The 21,317-nt window shown below is 33.6% G+C and overlaps 1 pseudogene; it reads right to left on the bottom strand.

Annotated features, from left to right (window-relative positions):
* Positions 1–271: 271 nt before the first annotated feature.
* On the bottom strand, positions 272–8,577 carry LOC143612326 (cysteine-rich receptor-like protein kinase 44; annotated as a pseudogene).
* Between the last annotated feature and the right edge of the window lie 12,740 nt (positions 8,578–21,317).

Raw genomic sequence — 21,317 nt, 5'->3', positions numbered from 1 at the left:
AAGTCATCATGGCATCATCATCCTTCTCTATGATCTCGATTTCTACAAGTAAGTTCTATTAGTATGATGTCTAACTTCTTATTTATGATTGAATCAACATGTTAGGGTTTATGTTTTACCAATGTCTCAAGAATATAATCAACAGCTTACACAAACATATAAAATGATCCAAACATATAAATGCCCTAATAAGTTTCTTAGTCTAATGATAAAATAGAGTAAATATTTTAGAAGTATAACATGCATATGACAATTGCGATCGACCTTAAACTCATCTAGGAATTATATCAGATACCGAAACATCATTTATAGAACGTTGGGATGATGTTGTTTTTGATATTTCAGGTTTCTCTGAATGAGTGCTCCATGCTGAGGAACTGACTTCCTGCCCAGTGTTACTGTTTATTAAAAACGCAGGCTCTGATGGTACCGGAAGTGAGAGAGAGTTGCTAGCAAGCATTAGGACAACCGATGACATTGTTGGTCTGTCACTAACGTTTTCTTGAACACATAATAATCCAATGTGGACGCTTCTAATGATGTTGCCTAATGAGCCTGATCTTGCCTTAAAATGTGGGGTCTATCATATTTGCTGTTGTCCCATTTCGCCAGCTTTTCTAGGCCTATAAAAAGATTTTCAACATTGGTTTTCATAATAGTGATAATGCAATACAAAAAGAAAAACAGCCTAAAGAATACTAATTTCATTAAAAAGAAAAAAAGATCTAGCTAGTTATAATGGTACATACAAAGCCAAGAAGGTATTCTGCACTCTCCCTATTATGAAAATATTGGTTCTTTTGTCCTGTTATCATCTCCAATACCAACACCCCGAAATTAAAGACATCTGACTTTACCGAAAACTAACCATGCATAGCATATTCTGGTGCCATATAACCACTGCATGAGAAAATTGATCACAAACAAATGCACTGGATAATAATAATAATAATAATAATAATAATAATAATAAAACAAGCGAAATCATGTGAATATACACTTTGATTTTGACTAATCATATCACTTAAATAGGCATTGACCTTTAATAGAATCAAATGGTCGTTACAAATTGTTTTACATTCAATCGATATACGTCATGTGTTTCAAGATTACGCCAATAGCACATATCGTGGCAAGTGTTGCGTCAAGTATGACGTGTAAATGTGTTATTGGTTCAGTCTAATCAACGTAAAAGTAGTATAAATCTACGTCAACATTTGGTCAGTGCAAAGGTTTATAAGTTTAGTGCAAAAAGCCAAAATGATCACATGTCTAATTGTCTAGTGGGTTGAAATGAACATATATGCATACTTACTAAGTTCCAGCAATTCTACTTGATTGACCTTGAGTGTCTTCGGGATTAAACAAACTTACCATGCCAAAATCTGCAATTTTAGGGTTCATTTCGCTATCTAACAAAACATTACTAGCTTTCATATCATGATAAATTATCTTTAGATGGGAGTCCTCATGAAGATATAGGAGTCCCTTTGCAATGCCTTTGATGATCTTGTATCGTTTTTCCCAACAAGAAGTGTACGCTTAGTTGAATCTACTACCACCAATGAAAGATTGAGAAGTATATGTGTATCAGTTCAATATACAATATCACAAAGCCTACCTCAAAAATGTGCTAAATTTGTTGGGAATTTCGGGTCAAGAGCGTTACTTGGCGTGCAAGGCTAAATAACATGATTTAAGGAGTGGATAACTATAAACAATTAAATGTGCTCAGATTTAATTGTTAGTATAATTATCATGTCCTATTATTTAGCAATCCTAATTGTAGCCTAAACGTGATAGGTTAGATTATAAATACCCGTGCTTTGGGGTTTAGAAGATTGTAATATGAGCAATTGAGTTTGTGAAGTTTATCAATAACAAACGTGTCTGAGTTTGTGTTCGATATATACCTGGTACCAATTCCATTAAAATTTAACCACTTTGTTTATGTTATGAAAGTATTTGTGATTTTTTTAATAAAATTACCAATAAGTCTTGCAATTATATCCGGTTGTGATCTAAATTTTAGGCCTAAGTAAATGTGGTGTTGAAGGATATTCATTCGTAAGAACTTACCAAATATAAATTGATCAAGACTTGCATTTGGCAGGAACTCATAAATGAGAAGTCGTTCACTTCCTTTTAAGCTAAAACCAAGCAATCTAACCAAATTACGATGTTGAAGTTTTGCAACCAACAAAACCTCATTTTTGAATTCTACGTCACCTTGCCCAGAATCTCTTGCTAGCCTTTTCACTGCTATTTCACATCCGTCTTCAAGCATACCCTAAATACCACATGAAATACAGGATATCAATCAGCTATATAACATCAAATTCTAGTTTTGACATATAACTCTAGCAATCAATATGTTTACTACCTTGTAAACAGCTCCAAATCCACCTTGTCCAAGCTTATTATTTTCAGAGAAATTATTTGTTGCTGCTCTTACTACATCGAAGTTGTATTTCAAAGATTCAATGTTCCCAATATCGGAGGTTTCATCTGCTTGAAAGAAAGAAAGAGAGAGTAGTTTTTAATGGTGGCATAACTCTATTAGTCGCTAATTAATAATGCATGAATCATACCATCAATATTTGCCGGTGGGGTGGGCTTTTGCTTCTTCCTCATTTTTAATAAGACACAAATTTAAAACAATTATTATGACACCAACTGTCACAGTAACTGTAACAACCCGATTTTTTTTTAACCCTAAAAATTTAATGTCTTTCATTAGATATTAATTTCGTAAGTGTAATATGGAATGATTGATATTTATTATTGTTATTATTATTTTGTACTTTGGGTTTAAGTTTGTATAAGAAAGGATGATTGGTAAAATGAAGAGTTCTTTTGTAAAGTCTATAAAAGTTAAGGGTGCCATATGAAAATTCATTTTAATCACAACATGTACCCTGCCATCTTTTCATGTTCGTTGGATTTTTCCGTTCATTATTCCGTGATCTCCGACAAAGTATTTTTAGCACAAAATTACCATCGAATCAATCATGGGAACTTGCCAAATGTATCGCAACCGTAAATCGGGAATGATGCGCACGTAACTAGCTGTCGTTCCTTCATTTTATGGAGCTAAATCACCTACATAAATAAATATATATTTATATATATTATTAGGAGTTTCCAAATATCGATTACAAGTTGCTAAATCCCTTTATAAACAGAAGTTTCCGCTCGTTCTAAACACGCCACAACCGCCGCTCCCTATACCCTCACTCAATCGTCTTCTGCTCTCGATTTTATCCGCCGCCGCTCATTCTCCGGCCAAGCTCTGCAGGCCATCCGTTCGGGCACCTTTCGAGGTAATTATTATATGATTCTGCTCATTTTCGCGTACATAATAAAAGCGCTAATGTCTTTATTGCTAATTGTAATTATCCGAATCGAATTTAGAACTAAAGTTGAGGCCGGCTCAAGGCTTACAAACTGGAATTTAAGTTATCCGAGCTACTGTGTTTTTTTTTTCTGAAGAGGATAACATGTTCAACTAATACATATTCTTTTATTATTATTATAAATATTTTCTTTTGGGTTATTTTCTTTTATGAATAATTTAAAGCCCTTCATAAATTTCATTATTAAAACTAGGTTTTATTTATATGACGATTGTTATCCGACGAACTGTAACATCTAGGAAAAACCGATATTTATTTTGGGTTAAAATTGCCAACTTTGAAAGCTGAAGGATTAAAAATAATCTCAAAGATAAGTAAGGGGAAAAATGAGATAAAGAAAAACAAAGCATTCTTATGTTAAGATAATAAGGGAAAATAAGATAAGAAAATAAAGGCATCTTATCTTAAGAAAATAAGAAAAACAATACCACATGGAAACAAACAAAGAAATGGAAGCTCTTTATAATGAAGCAAGTTTTCATAGAAATGTTTTAATGTGGCTAACCACTCTCCATAGTCCTAGTGGAGGGTGCGAAGCACCCGACGCGCACGCGCACGGACTCGAGCGATGGGCGTAATGTGGCGTTTTGATGGCGCACTTGGCGAGCCGCATAAGGGCCGCTTTAGTATTTTTGGAAGATAGAAGTATGTTCAAGAAATAGTAAGTTATCAAAGACGAGGGACTAAAAATAAAAATCTAAATTCTGGAACCCATCGCGCTACGCGATGAGCCCAGGAACAACATCATCACGCTACGCGATGCTCTTCCCGCTACGCGATGACCAAGGATCAAGGGCATCGCGCTACGCGATGACCCCATTAAGCAACCAGTACCACGTGTCCAGTCACGTGTCAACACGTGGCATCATCTCAACGATTGTGGCGTCGCGCTACGCGATGCCATAATGCAAGGGACCATCGCGCTACGCGATGGTACCCAATTTTGGCTATAAAAGGGGAAGCTCACGGCACATTCCCATCTCACACCTCAACACATATTTCACACACTTTCTCACACACACTAGCCACGGTTTGCGTGCCAACCTTGTGGAACGTGCCAAGCTCCGAAGCTCTGACGATTTATGGTGTAGTACGCGATATAGAATAAAAGTACCGTTCGATCAGCTGTAGATAACTAACTCCGAATACCCGTACGAGGTAGGGGTTCTGTTTAAATATTATTTTATTATTATAATCGCTTAGACCATAGTCGGGGGTATAACCCAAACCTTGATTACTGATAAGCATAATATAACTTTTCATAAGAAAGGGTTATAGTTAAATAGTATTTCTTAATGATTAAGAAAGATACTATTCATTCACACAGGTTATAATTAAAATAATGTTTCTTCTTGAAGAAGAAACCAGGTATAAATGTTTCTTCCTGAAAAAGAAACCTGATATATAATTAATAAATAAACAAAGGGACTAAAGGTCCACATGTTTTATACAAACAAATAAATAATCAAGGTTACAGCTATACAAAACAGACTACGGGGTCTAAAGCTAGATCGTTGATCTAGATATTTATACAAATGTTATACTCGTACTATAGGTCCGAGATAACAGCCAATCAATCAATCTGAAAGCTGAAAACAGAAACAGGAATCAGTAACAGAAACTGATTTACAAATAGGGGTCAGTAACCGAAACTGATCAATATACAGGAATCAGTATCAGAAACTGATTACAATCATAAAAGGTGAATACACTCTAAACTTTTACAACTCTTTTAGAGTCTGAACTGTTTACATAGGATTTACGAATCCTTAAAACTTTGTGCTACAATAATGATAAACGGGCATACTCAAATTAAGAGTATACATGTGTCTGGATCCATACATACATGGTGACTCGGATTTCCCTGAGGCCATGCATATCATCAAACATGCCTCTGGTAGTCTACGAGACTGATCAGAGAAATGATATTGTGTATATGATTAATTGTACATGTACTTAGGGTAATTGTAACCCAATTGAGTTGGGTGCCTAATGAGTATTGTCACAAAGGTATTGTTATTGTTTACACAATGGTATTATTGAGTCAACGTCATTCACCGGCTATATGCTGACGTATTTTTCCCCCACATTTCAGGGAACTGTAAAGAATAGAACTGACAGGCAAGACTGATAGAAGATTGGTGACATAGTCATTAGAGGTGATCTAATGGCTCGGATATTTTATTCAGAATATTATAAAGAATAATATTTTTAAAAGATATGTATTTAAATTATTCAACGGGTATTCTGACCCAACATTTTATAAATGAATATTATAAGACTTCCGCTAATAACCCGCAACTCTGATGTATTTTCAAAACCGGATACCAACCCGGGACGTCACACCCTGGCCCTGAGTCAGGATGTGACACGAACCAACCGATTAAATCAATTAGTGTTTATTATATTCCAATTTAAGCCATTCATCCCTTGGGTAAGTGTATCTTGGTAAAAGAAATTATGGATCTATTTTTATAAAGAATAGTATATTTAATAGTTAATTATTTTAATGTTTTGTTTAAATTACTCCGAGTTGTGGGTTTAGGATTGAACTATCATTTTGTTTATATACTTACAACAAAGTAATAACACAATTTTTATTAAATAGGCATATATGAATTTAGTGATTTTTTATGTTTAATGATGAGATTATTAAAAAAAAAAGAAAGGGAATTAAGCTCTTTATTTCGATAATATTATAGGCTTATATCACAACGTTTACTTCTCACTCAAGGATTCTTTATTTCGTCTATTGTTATTTGCCATTCAGGTTTGGACCTCTCAACAATTTATGTGTACGAATTTAGGTTCCGTCTACTTTGTAAACGGAGATCTAATTTCGTTATTGAATTGCTTACTTGAATACATTGTTATTGTTATATATATAGTTATATTATTAAGCATTTATATTGAACTATTGACTTATTGATCTACTGACCCATTGAACTATCACACCGAAAGGTGAACATACTGAACTACTGCACCGAAAGGTGAACCTATTGAACTACTGCACCGAAAGGTGACCTACTGAATTTGACTGACCTACTGAAAGTGTTATGTGAACTACTGAATTTGACTAACCTACTGAATGTGAACTACTGAATATGAACTATTGAAGGTGGCTAATGGAATTTGTATAAATATTGTTTGCAGTTTAGATATTGTTAAGATATTATATTATGGTTATAGTTGTTGTCCCATTGAGTAAATTTTACTCAGGCGTGCATATTTCGTTTATATGTGTGTCAGGTAACAAGGCTTTTTGGAAGGATCTGATCGAGGGCTCAAGAGAAAAACTTAAGGATCAAGAGTTATATAAAAAGAATGATTAAATGATATTTATGCTCAATTTTTGTATTTCTTTTAAAAATGTAATGTTTTATCATAAATGAAAATGCTGCATTGAATTCTGACCTACTGTAAAAGTGACACGCCAGCCCTAGATCGGGGCGGGGTGTTACAGTAACAGTTGCTATTATCACTGATCTTGGCACATTCGAACTTTTACCTACAAGAAAAGAAAAGTGTTTTCAAATATATTTGTGTTTTATTGTTAATATAAAGTATGTAAAAAGCCCACGTTTGCCAAAAAAAAAAATTTCAATTTACACATGGCAATATTAAATATAAAGACAGGAGAAGAAATATTAAGTAATATGCTAAACATTGATTGAATTAAATGCATCACTACCAGTTAATAACAAAGTCCAAATAGTTCAAGTCAACAATAGTTCAGGGGTGAATCTGCCATTTTCTAAAGTTTGTTCAAGTGTTCGAAATACTTTCATTAAGTATATGTCAATTTGCTGGAACTACATGGACTATTTTTGACAAGTTGAAAGATAGGTTGTTAGCTTCTTATTAACCACTTAATTGGGAATTAGGGCTTATAACTATTGATAGATTTGAATGTATTGTTTAATGATTTGATTCTCAATTTCCTTTGTAAGTTGTTTCAATTCCTAATCGTTCATAATAATGATCGATTTGATCGTTTCAATTTCGTTGTTCTTGGTATTAATTCGTAACATTACTTACAAACAAATTAACAACCTCCATTAGTCGCTTCTCATTAAGGGGATTAGGATAGCGGGAACTTTTTGCCTCATATCGTCCATACTAACTCGGGCTACTAAAATAACATCCATGATAATTTTTCTAATAATATATTTTTATATATAAAACAAAAAAAAATAGTTAACTTATACCATCATTGATAAATCAAAATATAATAGGTGTTGTTAAACGTATCATTTTCTTTCTCACAAAGGGAGTATATGTTAAGCAAAGTAAAGAAGGGTACAAATAGACACACCTAATATCCAATATATTTCATACCTGATAGTGCTGGTGGCGGAGTTGGCTGCAACATTGGCGGTGGTGGTGTGGGGGTAACTAAAGTACTACCGTTATAAAATCGGTGAATGTCGTAACTATATCTACACATCGGTAGAAAACAAGTCCCCCCCCCCCGATTTTCCTACTAGGCCCACTACTCACATACTTATCATATGCGTTCTCCACGCTCTCGCGACACTGCACCTCAGACAAGTCAGGAGTACACTGCACAAGCCATAAAGCGTCATGAAATCCGACCCTGTCGACGTGTTCCCCGTGGCATACTTCAATAATGAGTTGCCAGCAGCCGCATCTATTTTCAACTTGTTCATCAACACGTAGAGAGCCCCCACGAACCGATCCCTGTCCAACGCGCTATTCACGTTCACCAAAATCGCAGTACCCTCCATGTTAATATTCCCTAAAACATCCGCGTTGGAGTATTTCAACAAACACCTTCCATAGTATCCTACGGCCTCCTTTTGGTTAGGACAGACTTTTGGCAACATGATGGTGGAGTCATTTAGACAGCTCATGCACAACTCCGGCTCCATGTCGCCTTGGCAAAGGGCGGCGGAGTTGACCCTGTCGCCATCCTGGCTGATGGAGAGGTTGAAGAAACCGAAGCCGGAGTTGGTGGTGTGGAGGCTGGATAAGGTGGTTTTGAGGTTTCTTTGGTATGGACTGTTTGTGGTGTAATTACCATTGTCTCCACAACCGTAGGCTCTAAATCTGGTTGAGCTAAGGTGATATCGGTAACGTTGATTAATAAATATATTAATGTAAAAGTCAGGAGGAGTACTTTTCCGACGGGGATGAACATGTTTTGTTGTGGCGGGTGATTGAGTAGAGATGATAATGAATGAATGTAGTGGTGGCATCAATGCAATGCTATTATATATAGTTTCATCTCGGGTCAATTTCGATATATCCATGTGTATGATGTAAAAGACCAGATGTTCCAAGTCGTTGGCATTACCTTAACCTTAAATATACAAATGCCATACGTTTCTTCTTACATTATTAGATATATTCAAAATTGCAGTCTGTTAATGTAATACGTGTTTATTTATAGATAGCTTGTATGAAACTTCAAATAAAAGTTTAAGCCTTCTTTTTATTTAAATATTTTAAAAAATTAATTGTGATTTATTCTTATGAAAAAAAGGGTGTAAGAACCTGAATCACTAAGACCACGGCCGGTCCAACAGTATAGGAAACTAAAGTCCTGGCTTTAAGCCTCCAAATTTTAAGGCCTGCTTTTAAAAAATAATATTTTATCTGATAATCGATGTGTAGTACAGTGGTATTCTTGGTGTTTTATTCCATGGAGGCACAGGGTCGAATCCCCGGCCCCTTGCCCAACGTTCTTACAATTTATTGTTTGTGTATTAAATTTCTTTTTTTTTTTTTGCTTTTTTAAAATATGTGTAATATAAATTTCTAATACTTGTTAACTATTAGAATAAAATATTAAATGATATATGTTCCCTATTTGATTAGAAAAACAAGTTTATCATGTTGGCATTTTGATTGTTTCTTTTCAAGAGTGCTATATTATATTTTTATGATATACATCACCGACCCTCACAACTCACTTTCAACAGACTTTCATGGGTTAAGGTTTCTAAAATTCGATTATTTTCATCAATCTTTCATGATTCATGGCTTCATTTTCATGACTCAAGATTCTTGCTTTGTTCATTATTGGCGTAATTTTTCTACTTCATTAAATCTACTAAGTTCGTTAGTTGGTTATGCTAAAGTTCTTTTTATTTGTCTTATAGTTTTCGATTTTGAATTGGAGTAGCTAAAATAAAATCCCATATAAGATATTATTATTAGACGTATAATATGTTGTTAACACAATATGAAAATCCATTTTACATGTTTGATCCGTGGAGTGATTTAAGGGGCTGTTTGGCAAGTGCTGAATCATTAAGTGCTGAACCAGTAAGAGGTCTGAATGATTAAGAGAATCTGAGTCAGTAAGTGCTGAATCAATAAGTGATATTTGGTTGGATCTCTGAATGACTATACAGAATGACTATTTTACTCCTTTGAACCATTTAGTATTGAATGAAATATATCAGTTTAGTAATAGCTATAATAACTATTTTAGATGACCAAATTTCATTATAACCAACCAAAATACATCTTAATACAAACTTTCATTATAACCAATACCAAAATACATCTTAAAACAAATTCGAGTTGATGAGTATTCGAACAAATCATGCCCTATATTGAAGCCGCTAAAGGATATTAAATCAAAACAAATTAAACAACGGCAATATGAACCAAGACTTTTTAACTAAATGCTTGATCGTCTTACAAAGATATTCAAATGTCTAATAAGTGTCAAATTATGTTTATATACAGAACATATAAACCATACAACAAACAAATGTTTGAATAAAAACTCGAAACTTCATTGCATTCGTAAACCTTTTTCACAATCTTCATGCGAGTAAAACGGTCCTTGTGTTAACTTTCTCAGCAATGATACTAGCAGTTACCTGCTAAAATAATAAATATCTTTCAATATGCAAACATATTAAAGAAATCATGACCTGCTTATTAATAAGTTAAAATATATTTTGACATATTCTATCAACAAGCATCAGGCTTGCATGATTTTTAGAGAAGCAAATATATTACTAATGACAATTGTGCATCTAGTTCTAACTAAACAAACATGTGAAACATTCACTTTTAAGATAACACTCATTCAGTCATCACAAACCAACGGCCCAGTTTTATGAAGCTTCTGATGATAAATATGTTACCAATCAATAGGGACGGCAATGGGTCAGGCTTGGGACGAGTTTAGGTATTTCCAAACCCATACCCGATTATGAAACCCCGTCCCAAACCCGACGGGTTTTTGTCGGTTAATTACCCGTCGGATTTCGGGGATACTCATCGGGTTTCGGGTTCCCTATCGGGTTTTTAGAAAATGCCCATCTCAAAACCCATCGGGTTTTAACAAAATATAACTACACGATTACAAACAATGACTAAGGTAAAAATAAATGTCTCGAATAATTGGCATAAACATGTTTCGACAAATAAGTATTCCTTCAAACCTCCACAAAAGAAAAAAAAACAATTCAACAAAAAAATTGCATGCTTTCGTAAACTGGAATTGATTTTAACTTTACAATGAATATTAACTTTAGAATCTTAGTCCAGGGTCGTTGGGTTTTCCCGTCCCTAATAGGTCGGGTATTACCCGTCCCAATTATGTCAGGTTTCTGGTTTTCCCGTTGGATTCGGGTCTCACTGCCATTCCTACTAATAAATCTGATGCAAATGTGCATCAAGTTCTAACTACCCTAGATATGTCTAGAAATTTTTTTTATATGATTTGATTGTTGAAATCTACCCTATATAATAAAGGAAAGCACTATGGGACAGCTGTCCCCTCCACAATCACCCAGATTTTTTGTTTTCCCGCTCATCACTTTAGGGTTTATTTTATTTATTTTTCTTTTGTTTTTCACGGGTTATTAGGAATCATCATCTTCCTTTTCTCATCTCTACCAAAACCTTAATACTAACATGGCTCCATTCTATCAGGTAATATTGGCTATTTGATTAATTTGTTTGATGTCGATGCTCATCGAGAACAATCTGAAAGCTTCCCTTTTGAATCTTCCTGTGGAAGCCAGCCACCACAAAACAAAGAGAAAGATTGCAATTGAAATTCAAAATACTCTATCTCAATATCCACAATCTCCCTCATCATCTAGATCTAAGGTATATTTTCATTCATAGTTTTGTCAAACATATATTTTTTGTGATTTAGGGTTCTCTTCAAAGTATTGATATGTAACTAATATCCAAATGTACTTTTCTTCACAAGTATTGATTTAGGGTTTACTGTTTTCTTATAGAGTAATACGGGTTTCAGTTTTATTTTGGTTGTGATTTATCGGTCAAATCGCGATGTTTTCACTTGCAACCAGCCAACCAGTATTGCAGCTACAACGGCTCAATAGCATGGTAAAAGACTTATACTCAAGCATGAAATTGGAAAGGAGTTTAAGCAGCAGACTACCTACATGGGCTATAACATGCTAACAAGATTATTTCATATTATTTTTTTTTATCAGGTGAGCATATTAGTAAACTTTTATAAGGCACTTTTGACTATTAAAAGTAATATAGTATGAAAAATAATATTTACTTGGGATACAAAAACTGAAAGTTTGATGAAGCAGAAGCATGCTGAAATAATGAAGATTGACTTGAAGTGGGTACTTTTTTTTATAACAGGTCAGGTTTTACTAAACATTTTCTACTTTTGCTACTTAATGACCTATGTTTCATAATTTCTCTTTTGTAGTTCTTGAGTTATTGGCTTGATTTGCCACATAGCGTCTATTGAAGTCTAAAGAACGACATCCAAGGTGTGAATCGTGTCGTTTTTTCTTTCGAGTTTGAATAATGAGAATCATTCTTGGTTGTTTTAAATAGATCCAGTTCATTTTTTTGGTTTATTATTTGAGTCCATTGTTGTGGGAAACTATTTTTAATGGATATTTCATCATCGAGCTTCTATAATTGGGATTCGTTGTGTTTTTTTTTTTTTGGGTGTTTAATGTTGCTTGTTTAGTTTTTTGCCACCTACTTGCTAATTACAATTTTAGGTTTTTAGTTGTTTAGTGCCACTGGTAATTAGGCTTTGATTGAATGTTAATGTTGCAACTAATTGGTTACTTTTGAAAGGCGGTGTATTGTTGGTTCTTTTGTTATATACCCGCGTCTTATTTTTATCTATTACCGTTTCGGTCATGTAATGGCCTTATGTTTATAGTTATTCAACTCCATGTTATTTGCTAACTAGCTTTGTCATTATAATATGTCAAGGAACTAGAACAAGTGGGTTTATTTTGATTCAATGGATCTAGAACAATATGTCAAGGAACTAGAACAATTGCTTCTATAGCTTACATGTGGGTTGAGTCGGGAGATGAGGTAAGAGGTGAAGTTGGTTTACCCGTTCACACTTTTGTTGTTATTTAGTTTTAGTAGGTTTGAATATGCAACAGGTTAGTAAACTATAGTGAAGACAGAGATGTTTGTTTTGCTAATGAAAGTCCCTCAAATATGAAAACTTTTCTAATATAGGTTGTTATTACTAATGTTCATCTATCACGTTACATGTCATATGGGCCTTAGTACAAGTATTTGTTTTAGTTTACAGCTTTTGGTTTTCCTATCTACATGTGTTTGATTTCTAGGTTTCTATTTGTATACTAGCATAAACTATAACTACACGTTGACTTATTAAGGTTGCAATTATTTCTATATTTTAACATTTTTGAGTTTTTGTAATAATATGCAGATTTATTTTATAAATGGATAGCGTTGATTGACATGGGTATCTCATAAACATGCAGGACCTTTGATTGCTTGAAGTATTTTTACCACAAGATTTACAAGGTATTTAGCGTTATCAAGTTTTATTTATAAATCTGTTGACTTGGCTTATAAGTTCTAAGTATTTTAACCTCATTATATTTTTTTAATTTACTTTGAAATAAACTTTAAATTTATGCAGATTTTTTTTCTAAATGAAAAAATCGAGATCATTAATGATTAACGTGGGGCGTGTTACATGCTGAAGAGGTATTTTCGAAAACTACTTTTGTATCTGAACTTTGCGTAAAGTTCACTCTAAGTTATATTACTGTATAGTATGATTGTATAATTGTCATGCATTTTTTTGGATCTACACAATTTGAGATAATATTGTATGCAAGTGGCAGTGGGTCGGGTTCATATTTAGTCTAAAATAAGTTCATGTCAATGGTTTCTTAAGTAAAACGAGTTCGGTTGACACATGTTACGATCATAATGAGTTTGGGTTGAAACGAGTTTCATTAAAAGCGTATCAAATTGGTTCGAGTAAAAAAGGGTTATGATCAAAATGAGTTCAGGTCTAAACAAGTTGTTTTAAATTATAGTACTTTTCTTTAACTTAAAAGTCAAATTTATTATTTTTGAATTCTTAGTTATTATGTTAGTTTGAATGGGCGGGTCAGGTTTATTTATATCATCATCATCATCATCGTACTCAGTATATCCTACCAATAGCAAAGCTATGGTAGGGTCTGAGGAGGGTAAGATGTAGACAGCCTTACCTCTACCTCATGGGGATAGAGAGGCTGCTTCCGGTGAGACCCCCGGCTCGATAGTAGTTTTGCATCAAGCCTTGGACATATTACATAAGGCACATAGCACTCAATCATCGGGACGCCGGCTGATTGGTGCATGTACCCTTGTCTTTCGGCTATCAACGCCACCACATGATGCCTGATTAACCTTCCATCACTTTTAACGTTATTTTCACAAAATTAGTAAAATAACGTCAAAATTAGTGCAATTTTACTTTAGTTCCTCTTTAACGTCCAAGGCAATTTTACTTTAGTGCAATTTTACTAATGATCTCTAATTAGTGCAATTTTACTTTAGTAAAATAACGTCAGGTTTATATATATATATATATATATATATATATATATATATATATATATATATATATAATATTAGTTCCTCTTTAACTTAGATCTCTCAGACACGACAATTTTAATGTTTTTCAGTTCATATTACCTTATAGTTGTCAAAGTTTTCTTTAAAAGAGAAGAGATTCATAGTGACAATTTAAAAAAAGAAACGTCAATCTCATTGTTCTTTAATGAACTGTTAATTAGAGATCATTGCACTTGAGTTTCAAATTATCAATTTTAAGCAAATAGCCACAATCTAAAATATCCAAGTCTACCCTTTTCACAAATCAACGGGTCATAACTGAGTGACTCACTATAACATCTCTAACTCTGAATATTATGTTGTTTTTGTGGTCATGTGTTATGTGCTTATATGATCACATGACTAATTTGAAGGCCTGGGATTGATTTGCAGGAAAAAAAATTCAATTGAGGTTGATAATGTTGAAGGTGAAGATGGAGGAATCGGTGGCTGATGAAGAGATCAGATTTTTAATTGTTTGTGTATAACTTTTTATTGTTTAGTTATTAGGTGTATTCAAACATTGAAATTGTAACATGTAAACTTTTGCACTAAAATTGTATAATAACTTGAATATTAAATTGTATTATTTATACTTATTATATATATTGTTTTTACCGACCAAAGAAACATATATATAAGATTTGCGTCTAAGAAAAATATAAATCTGTGTGTATATATATATAACGTTATTTAATATTAATATTTTATACTACTATATTTGTTTGGTGTCTACATTTATTTATATTTTACTTTTTTAACCCGTGTGGTACGCGGGTCTCTAACCTAGTGCTTCTATATATAAACACATTTTAACAATATATAATAGAAGTTAGCTAGTAGATAGAAGATTACTTATGAAAAGGTAAACTTTTAACCATATATTTACATCAAATAAAAAAATAAAAAACCAAGGCTGAAATAACTTATAGGAGGTACTTGGAAAAAGTTACAAATTACCTTGCAGATGCAGATGCAGATGCAGATGCAAACACCATTTCATCGATTCCCTTGTGTCCAACAGCAACATATTGCCCAATGAACTAACAATCCACAAACAAATAAGATGCAGATAATCATTACCAACCAGAAAAAAACCTTGACATATTTTTCCTTTTTTAATTGTTTGAGGCAACCCATTCACATTCAGATGCTTTATTATATGTATGTCTATATGCAGGCACACACATAATGTCAATGGAAGCTGGTAACAACATCAAATAAGAGTTTTGGTATATCATAGTTAAAACTTCCATGATATCATACAACATCAAACAAAAAGACACTGAATTTCCAAGTTAATTAACAATTAATTAATTTTTGTTTATACTTTTAGTTGTTTTATTAGTAAAATTAAAGATATGGTGTAATCAGAAATCACAAATCAAGGTTATGCAATAAAAAATTTTGCACCTCGCTCTTAATATCTTCCTGTATTATGTTAGGGTTATTCTGGTCTCTTTCCCATTCAGACTCTATTTTATGCTAAGCGATTCAAATGTTAAGCTTTTCATTAGATGTAATTTTTAAACAACCCAAACTCTTAATCTGATCAATTCAAATTTGCACATCTGAATGGTTTCATTCAGACCCTTTCCAAACACTTTCGTATAGTTGTGGCTTTATGTGGCTTCCTCATGCTAAATCTTCATTTAGAATTTAACAATAATGAGTACCAAAATCCGTTGTAGTCTAGTTGATTAGGATACTCGGTTCTCACCCGGGTTCAAGTCCCGGCAACGGAATCTTTTTTCTCATAAAACTAGTTTTCTTAACTTATTAGCTGTAGATTTTCCCATTAGGTGTATGGCTTTTTCAACTAAAATGGTTGGTGATGTTTTCCCATCAGGTATTATGATCGTAAGCAAAAAAATTATGTATTTTGAAAAAAAGGCCCGATATATTTTAATTCGTTTTATGCCATTAAAATGGTTGGGCCGCTATTGACTAAAACTCCCAACTGATTAAGAGGTGGTCTATAAATTATTCAGCATGTCTCTGAAATAACCATTAACGTACTTTATGAACAATTAAGATGAGTTTTTTTAGTGAACCAAACACTCTTAGCTCTGAACGATTTAAAGGTTGTCTCTTATTGGAATTATTAGGAGGCTACCAAACAATCCATGAGAGTGGATTCTAATTATGATAACAAAAGCATGTTTGGTGGTGTAAATGTATTGAGCCGAGCTCATGAGCTCGAGCACAACCCGTTTAACTTATAAGGGGTCCGCAACACCCTTAAATGTAGAAAGAAAGTATATATGGCAATTGAATATTTTAGGTAATGCCAAGGATTTGGATTATTAGGTCATGGGGTATACTCTAACCTCGACATAAATTAAAATGACATGACATTTTAAAGATAGATTAAATCATTCGTCACTTGTGCTATATTTTTTTAAAAAAAGGGTCATGGATTACGTTTTTCACGGATTTACAGGCAAAGAACAATATATTAAATTAACAATTAATAGGGGTGAGATAGAGTTAAAAGTATTAAACCATTTTCTTTGGGTGAGATAGAGTGAAAGAGAGAAAAATGAGTGATGTAGTTCTTATGTAGAGTTAAGATATGTTAGAGTATGCCCCATGACATTATATGCACTTCTACGACTGCAATTTCCTGTAACGTTACTTTTAAATTTCTCCTTAATATAAATATTAGCATCATAATAGACGTTTTAACTTCAACGGTCTAATTATTAGAGATTCATTATATATACTTCTTTCTATTAAAATCCGGTTATATTTAGGGGTTAAGTTATTATAAAAAAGGCTCTTATCCTACAAGGTGTGTGAAGTCATCAAGAGGCCAACACGTCGTTGAGCTAAGGGGTAAGTTCGCTTGTACATGATTGTACGCATACATAATCATGCAACTTATACAAATATTTATGCACCTTTAATATATAATTAAGCAACTTGTGTTCATAATTACACACGTGCATAATCACCCCACGTTAAACGCGCAGTGGATCCGCGTTTTATTTTTTTTTATTCATTAAAAAAGTATATTAATAAGGTACTCAGGGTTAAAGCATTAAAAACGAGAGAAATGAATTATTTATCCGCTCTCAGGTTGGACAATAAGGGACGGAGAATGACAATCGCTCATTCTTAAAACTAGCGTTGTTTTTAAGAATTAAATGCTTGGTTTTATGATTTTTTTTTAATATTGTTGTATAAAAAAGTTATGAACACTTAAAATAATGGGAGAGCTTAAAAATATGAGAGAAGTTGAAAAACTGAAAAAAGTGGTAGACTATACTATTTTACCCTTCAGCCATGTTGTGCATAAAAAAATAGCATCTTTTTATGATATTCAACCATTGATTTTTAATCTAAGAATCCAAAATCCTTCTTACATTTTGTACGACTAGGAGACTTTGTATTGAATCATTTACCGTTGTGTTTTTACTGAGAGTATAGATTTCCTGAGGTTGAATGGTTTATTTGTATATATCTCAAAAATGAAGTCTATCGTCTGGATATCTTGGCCAAAAATTTGCTTGAATACCCCTATTGTTGCTTCATTTGATATGTGATTCACTAAAACCCTAAATCGAGTTTGCGAGAGTGAGATATGAGTTTGTAGGCTCCATTTCACGATTTGAAAGATCAAGTTATAGTGTAATGATTTATAACATAAATGAAATATTTTTTACAAGTAAAAATGTACTTTTATAATTGTATCCTTATATACAAAGTATGCCTAAATTCATGTATTAAGTTCACTCATACATGTAGGAACTAGTATATTATGATCCAACTTGAGTCTCCAAATTGAAATACATAGCGAGGAATAGCAAAACTCATTCACGTACTGAATGAATATTTATGGGTGGTCATCGAATTGAATAACGTATTTTCAAGTTAATCGAATCGAATAATACGAATAATTTATTTTTTTCTAGTATCCATATTTGTATTCGAATAAAAGTTGAATTATGCAATTCGAATCCGTATTCATATTGTATGCCATATGCGATATTCGATTCGATTCGTATATGAAACTCGAATTCGAATAGAATACGAACCGATTCGAATAAAGTCGATCTTATTCAAGTTCGCCTATACTAAAATTTTCAAAAACCAAAATAATAATTGTAAAACACACAAATATTGGTTTAAAGTTGCTACAATACTATGTGATAATAAGTTCAAAATTAGAATACATATAGTATAGGATAAAAAATAATAATATGTGCTATTGGGTTTAAATATTTTGTAATGGATATTTATTATTTATGGATTTGTACCAAACAAAAAAATTATATATATTAATTTGAATTCGAATTTCGAATCGAATCGAATAATAAATCATAAATCCATGTTCGATTACTATACTTGAATACGAATTGAATCGATTCGAATTTTTTAAAAACGAATTCGAATCTTAATAATCGAATTCGAATTGAATTTCGAATGTTTCGAATTCGAATCGAATTCTGAACACCCCTACGAGCGTTCATATAATTATTTAGGCAGATACAATTAAAAAAAATAAAAAGCTGTTTATCCTCATAAAAGCCCATCAACAACTTTTTGCAACATTAAAGTTCTTTCCCGTGTTAAACTTCGAAAAAATGTGATATAAAAATAATATGGAACTCATTTATTATTATTCTTTTTCGCTTATGTGTTTTCATTTATATTTCAAGGGTGTTTGCACATGTTAGTCAAATAGGGTGAAAAGAGTGACGACAACTTTTATTCGGGCACAATGATATGAAACGTCATTTTCACCAAAGTGTTCTAAGTTTCATCTATATTCCAAGAGTGTTCTACATGTTTTAGCTTTTAAATGGTAGGTTTATTGAAGATATAATACAAAACCCGTAGTTTAATGATAAAATAGGTTATCACCCTAGCTAAGTTTAAGAGTAATCCTGTTATTTCTTTCCCCCTCAACTCCTCAAGCATTGGATGGCATCATGCAATTAATATGACACACAATGTGATTGAATGTGGGTCACATTGAATGGAGTAAAAGAACTTGGGGTCGCCGATCTCTTCCTTAAAGATGGGTATGAGTCGATGTCGGTCGATGGTGTGAAAACACTTCCTGATGTCGAATTCCAAAAACCAGCGAGAGGTTCCCCACTCTTCTTTGATCCGTCTTAGGGCCGAGTGGCAGCCCTTCAGTCCTCTTGAGGACTGAAGGGCTAATGAAGAGACTACTCCAGTCTTCCCATTCATTCCCATCCTTCTTCTCCCTAAGAATTGAACGAACCAAGTTCACCTATTCGAGAGTGAAGAAGAAAAACCAACAAGAAACTTCCCACTTTTGATGTCCTGCGATTCTGCTAGTTTAGAAACTAAGGAGAAGGACAGGGGGCGCTAGGTCAGAAAAGCGAGAACTCTAAATTCTTTCCAAGTAGGATTTGAACCTACGACCAGTCAGTTAACACCTCTCCATCATGCGGCCTACCAAGCTACAAGTTCTTTGGTATGTCCATCTCACATTCTAAAACATTAATGAATACCAAAAGAAAGGAGGACGAGATAGAACACACTCGACACATTCCAATTGTGAATTAATTGTGCTAAGTCTAGATAACTATACTAGCCAAACCAATATCCAATACCAAAAGTGGACATGTTTGGTTGTTGGCAGTGAGCCGGAATGATGAGCACCATGTGCATGCTTGATGCATGGTTCCTAACTTCGTCCTTAGACAGACTTTGTAGATTATGGGCAAAATTGGTCAAATCGAACTTAAATAAACAAATGGGCATATACTTTAACATTCAAGTCACATAAATACAAGAATAAGTAACATCTATCAACGTTAAAATTTTAAATAGTTAAAAAATAAATACAATCTTAGAACTAAGTCACAATTAGGGGTGAGCAAATTCAGTACAAGTACTGATTGGTACCGGTACCAAAGTTTTGAGTTTCAGTATCGCTACTGGTATCGGTATTTCTCGAATTTTTTACCCTAAATACCGGTACCACCAGTACCGAACCGAATATTTCGGTACTGGTAACAGTACAAAAAATTTGCGATTTTCGGGACTAGGATTTTCGGTACCGGTCAGAGGTGTTCAAAAAAACCGGTTACGGAACCGGTTTGGCCGGTTCAACCGGAAACCGGTTTTTTAAAAACCGGTTTTTTTAAAAACCGGTTTGACCGGTTTACGTAACCGGTTTACGTATCGGTTATACGTTTTGGAGCCAAAACCGGTTTTATAACCGGTTTTTTTTATAACCGGTTTTTTTTAATAACCGGTTATTAAAAAACCGGTTAACCGGTTTTTAAAATAACCGGTTTATTACCGTTATAAAAAAAAACCGGTTAACCGGTTTTTTAATAACCGGTTAACCGGTTAAACCGGTTTTCGAACGTTACCAAACGGCTTTATAGCCGTTTTTTTTTTTTTTTTTGACCGTTTTTTAGCCGTTTTTTTTTTGTTTTTTTACCATTTTACCCCCACAAACATCTATATATAGTTTAGGTTGGGTATTGGTTAGATCACACTTGATTATACAACTCCAAACGCTCTAAACGTTTATTTCATACGCGATTATACAACTCCAAACGCTCTTCTTTCGTAGTCGTTTATTTCATACTCGAGTATACCACTCTTAATTCGTAGTCGATTATCATGGCCTCCCAAAGTGCTGCTTCATCGGTCAACATGGGTGCCTCGAACACGGGAGAAACCGTCGTTCGGGTCATCCCCACGAAACGAAACCAAGATATTTGGCAACATTTCGACCTATGCGAAATGTCTAACGGAACCCAAAAAGCTAGATGCAAACATTGTTTGAAGTTTTATAACAAAGAAGCAAACTCCAGTTTAAGAGCTCATGTAGAAAAGCCCTCTTGCAAGGTCTTGAAGGACGAATCCGGAAGTAGTTCGCAGCCGGAGATGACGAATCAAGGAACGGTGTTTACGTACGACCTTGAAGCGGTACGTCAACAGTTTGGCAACTTTGTGATTCAACAATCACTTCCTTTCAACCACTTCGACAACCCTCAATTCACGGAGATGATGCAAAAGTATGTTCAA

This window comes from Bidens hawaiensis, unplaced genomic scaffold (genome assembly GCF_021521415.1).
Source record: "Bidens hawaiensis isolate Kalapana, Puna unplaced genomic scaffold, B.hawaiensis_p1.1 tig00034308_1, whole genome shotgun sequence".
NCBI classification, from domain to species: Eukaryota; Viridiplantae; Streptophyta; class Magnoliopsida; order Asterales; family Asteraceae; genus Bidens; species Bidens hawaiensis.
The sequence above is the reverse complement of the archived record's forward strand: the minus strand, read 5'-3'. Positions and strand labels throughout refer to the sequence as shown.